Below are 5000 nucleotides of genomic sequence, written 5' to 3' on the forward strand. Positions count from 1 at the left end.
GGGCACTGTGAAACTTGAGCCGTAACTACTTTGCCAAAGTGGCGTCAGGGAAATCTCGACCAAATTTAGGGGATATTAAGAGCGAGAGTGGCGTGGCGGCGGCTCGCGTCTCTGTCTTTGATCCTCGTGTCGGCGAGATGTAAAGCGCAAGTTGCCAGAAGTGCGATGCTTCACGGGCACTACCCAGCCGTGCCTGCCTCAGGTACGATGCTGTGCGGGCAGTACCCAGCACTAATCCCTGTTCTCTCTAACCTTCGTCTCTCTCTCTCTCTCTCTCTCTCTCTCTCTCTCTCTCTCTATCTATCTATCTATCTATCTATCTATATTCTCTATCTCTCTCTCTATTCCCTCTATACCCTCTCTTCTCTCTCTCTACTCTCTCTCTCATCTCTCTCTATGTTCCTACATTTTCTCTTCCTTCATTTACAAGTATCTGTCTTTATGCCAACTATCTATCTAAAAGGCTATTATCTAGCTATATAATATAGAATAATATATATAGAGATTTTGGAGCGATATAGGGAGGGTCAAAACGCCGAGAGGATGTAACCAACAAGTTATCTCTCTCTCTACTTTTAGATTCACTACAGCTATTGTTCCTACATTTTCTTTCCTTCATTTACAAGTAGTTGTCCCTTTAAGCCAACGTACATGTAAAAGGCCAGTTGATAGATAGCTATAGGATAAAAGGAGAGAGGGGGTAAGAAATAGAAAGAGACATACAGAGATTTTGGAGCGAGAAGAGGGAGGGTCAAAACGCCGAGAGAGGAAGGAAAAAAAGAAAGCAAGAGAAGCAGACACACATACAGACAAGCAACAAACATGCAAGCAGATAGACAGACAGACACAGATGCACAGAAATATATAAATACAGACAGACAAAATATCAGAGAGAGAGAGAGAGAGAGAGAGAGAGAGAGAGAGAGAGAGAGAGAGAGAGAGAGAGAGAGAGAGAGAGAGAGAGAGAGAGAGAGAGAGAGAGAACGAACGAGAGAAAGAAAGAAAGAGAGAGAGAGAGAGAGAGAGAGAGAGAGAGAGAGAGAGAGAGAGAGAGAGAGAGAGAGAGAGAGAGAGAAAGAGAGAGATAGATAGAGAGAGAGAGAGAGAGAGAGAGAGAGAGAGAGAGAGAGAGAGAAAATAAAAAAAACGAGAAATATTAAATTCCGTATTATTTATTGGAATTGTTATAATGTTGAAGAAAATAACTATGTAGTTTTATAATGTGATATAAAGATAATTAAAAATCTTCAAAGTTGACGAAATACAGAAAATGTTAAGATATGTCTCTGTTATAATAATATTTTGTTGTAATGATATGGTTTCTTTTCCATTTCAAAGTTTGGCGCCACATCATTGGGAGAGCCATCTAGCGGCCAAATACGAAACCTCGGAATGTTCGCAATCAGAACGTGGGTGAAACACCTTTGTAATTAGTGGAAAGCCCAATAGATCCCGAATGAACAGATTTACAGGTGATTAATGCACGAACATTGCATTGAAGAATAGAGATTTGAACGTTGTATCAAATACATGTGCTTTTAGAGGTCTGGAAAAATATATGGGCGTAAGTAAAGATCGCTAAAGATGTTTGTGTAGTGGTTGTTGAAGAGTGTCGAGCGAGGATCGCTGGCGAGTGCACTGCCGCTGTTTTACTGTGTTTTGTGCCTAATATTGTTGTCACTCTCAAGTGTTATTCTGCCACAACTTGTAACTCGTTGGCAGCTGTGTTAGTACGTAGTTGTTGCCCGGAGGAACCGCCGCTGCAGCCCAGGAGAAGCAAGTAAGTGAGCACAGACCAGTTTGTTTACTTCTTTTCAGCTGGAGAACCTCTAAGCTTAGAGTTTGTTGTGTCTTGAGAACCTTTGATGACCAAGGGTCTGCCCGAGTTCTGCTGTCTACAGCATTGGGGAATAGCTAGCGCTGGTTTCGGTGCAGAACCTCCCTGACAGGCGAAGCGGTGGAACTTTGCAGTGCCTCTTAAAGATCGGAAACTCGCGAGTGTTTGTAGTGTTTCGTGAACCACAAATTATTGACAAAAATTATCAGGTGTTTGTTGTGGTGGTGAACCCGCGCCCGATTCTCCTTAGGCGAAAGCACGTGCATATTTCCATGTTGCTGGCCTTAGAGTAAGCTGCTCTGTTGGTATTAGAGGTACGGGATGAATTTATCACTACATGAAGTGAAATGGAGAGTCACTTAGCAATTTCTGGGTTCTGTTGTGTTTGTTACATCAAAGTAACCTTTGAGGAGTAATTGCACGATTTCTAGGCAGTGGACATTGCATTTCTCAAACAAGTCAAGAGTTTACGCTGCAATGCTTCATTGTAAATTGCACAATGGATGTAGCTCTTTCTTGGTACTGTTTGTGTCTATTTATGCAGGATTACTTCATTATTGAAGTACAATCTGCTGTGTTTGATGAGATGACAGCTTTCTCTGAGTAACATTATTATCCCCTTTAAAGGAGAAATGTAACTGTGTTGTATTAGGCACATAGTCATTGGATATTATGCCATTTTTCTTGGATAATTATTCAAAGTAGGACTGGCAATGCCCTAGCATCTGTGCTGTATGTAAACACATTAGTTGATATGCAGATCCACAGACTAATAAACAATCATGTACTTACCTTTACTGTGTAAGTCTAGATTAGTTTTTATAGCAAAGGTGATTGATTTATTTATTAATTATAACTATTACAGGTTAAACTCAGTAAAAGGCTTGCGAGGTCGTAATTTTTTTTCAGTTGATCATACATAGTTAGACTTTCTTTCTCTATAAGTAATCTGTGCAACAGTATATTTACCTATATACAAATAACAAATAATTAAGAAAGATATCCCAAAATGCTCTGAGAAGGGGGTCCAGCCCCCTTCTCAGAGCTATTTTTTAAACTAGGTAAGTTTAAGTTAGTTTTTTCCTTCAGTATTTTGTAGACTTTAAATGCCCCAGAAACAGCACATGTACAATTCCTGCCAGAAATCACTTTGTGCCATGTCGATGGTGGGTGTTGTCTGGTTTCTCCCCTAAGGCATTTGCAATTTGACTCTAGTGCCGATCTTGAGTGGCTTGCCTTGGATGTATCATGCTAACTGAACTCATTCTTTTGAGCTTTTATTTTATATTCTCTAAGCTTTTGCAGTCATACTATGCTATGCTATGAATATCAGACTGATGGCAGAGCACGCTTGTTCTCAGCACTTGATTTACATTGACACATAATATTTGTAGTTATTGAACGGATTATTTTTTGGGGGGTCATATTTTGTAGCTATAAATTAATGTACTTTTTGAGGTATGAAAGCTTTGAAAATTATAGGAAGGCTGAACAAAATTATTTGAAGTTAGCATGGTAATTGGAGCAAAGGATTATCCTTGTTACAGCATTTTTTTTTTACTGTGTTTATTATGGAAAACTTGATGGGATGGTCTGTTTTTAAGAGTTATATTCTTCAGCCAAAGGGTTATGCTTTTGAAAATGCTTGGAATATCAAATAAAAGGTCAAAGTTTGAGTTGAAGTTAACACAGTGTATTTGGGACGAGCCATGTAGAATTGATGTGAACACATTTGGTAGGCATTTTCCAAAATTTTATCTGGAGAATTTATTTTTATTTTGTAATTTAATGTAACAGTTGGTTGAAGTGAATTGAAGTATCATAGTATCACTTAGGAGAGGGTTTGAATATTGAACAATTTTTACTGTCAGGTCCCGCTTGAACTCTGCTACACTGATCTCAGAGCAAGTACTAGGGATGGAAATCCTTTTGAACTCCAGTGAATATATATTGTTACCTGTTTTTATGTATATAAACATTCTTGTCCAAAACATATAGTTCATTTTATGTTAAAATTCTACTGAAATAGTTTAGACAATTTCTGATCTGATAGCTTTTTTTAAAAATTGTTCAGAATAGGACCACATAAAGTGATGCTGAAATTTCATCTTTTGCTTCAGAAAGGCCAAAAAACCTCTTGCAATGTTTATTGAGCAAGATAGAGAGCTTGGCCTGATTCCTAATTTGACCATCGAATAAAATATATTTTAATTTAGGGCAAATACTTATAAGATGCCTGCATGTTCCCACTGGCCTCTTGCAGATAAGCAATCCTTCAAATAGGAAATCAGTGCAAAATGACATGTTTTTTTCTTCTCTCTCTCTCTCTCTCTCTCTCTCTCTCTCTCTCTCTCTCTCTCTCTCTCTCTCTCTCTCTCTCTCTCTCTCTCTCTCTCTCTCTCTCTCTCTCTCTCTCTCTCTCTCTCTCTCTCTCTTTATTGTTGTTATTAGAAATATCCTTACTTTCTAATACCACTTAGTTTTTCATGATATAGATGATGAGATGAAAGTAGCATGGTAGGATGGTATGAAACACTTGTAGCTAAGGACTGGTTGAATAATTCTGTAACTCTGAATGATAGTAATGAAAGAATGTTGATTTATTGGTTGAATTGTATGATCACTTTGTTTACCATGTAGGTTTGCAGGTTTTCAAATCAGTTTTCTAAATGTACAGGCTTCTTTTTTTTTTCTTTCTTTTTTTTCTTTCTTTTTTTTTCTTTCTTTTTTTTTTTGAATAGGTATAAAGAATAGCTTTCTCCATCTGCTACCTAATGATGTCCATTCATTGCTGTAGGGAAAAAATATTGATCATCATCATTAACCCATTGCGAAGGGTTGTCATGATGTACATAACGTTTATGATTTTGACCTGATGATGGACGTCATGGCGTACGTGTCAATAGTCTTCATGGCATATTTGACATTAGGCGAGAGTGGAGTGTAATAATTCTCTATTTCACTAGGAGTAATAACTTCCAGTGACTGACGACACCAATTGCAACCATAATTATTATAATTGTCATAATTTTTACTAAGTTTCATTTAGTATAAAATCTAAAACATAGATGGCCAGAGAGCGATGAGCCAAGCAAGATGGTTGATCTTACCTGTGATGCAGTATGTGCAGGCAGAATGAGAGGGTGACCCAGACCAAATGTTA

At 38.0% G+C, this 5000-nt stretch overlaps 1 protein-coding gene across 3 annotated transcripts in view; it reads left to right on the top strand.

The window, feature by feature from the left end:
• LOC122257058 (protein axin) overlaps positions 1–5000 on the top strand; it is a 48984-nt gene that overhangs the window by 666 nt on the left and 43318 nt on the right. For 2 of the 3 annotated variants that reach the window (XM_043022100.2, XM_043022103.2), the window contains one exon: positions 1339–1780. The gene's annotated coding sequence lies outside the window, so the exon portion shown is untranslated. Of the gene's footprint in view, positions 1–1338; positions 1781–5000 lie in introns of those variants that run through there. The other variant, XM_043022104.2, reaches the window with a different exon arrangement.

Source organism: Penaeus japonicus, unplaced genomic scaffold, assembly GCF_977035675.1.
Source record: "Penaeus japonicus unplaced genomic scaffold, GWHDUDI00000001_assembly GWHDUDI00000025, whole genome shotgun sequence".
Classification (NCBI taxonomy): domain Eukaryota; kingdom Metazoa; phylum Arthropoda; class Malacostraca; order Decapoda; family Penaeidae; genus Penaeus; species Penaeus japonicus.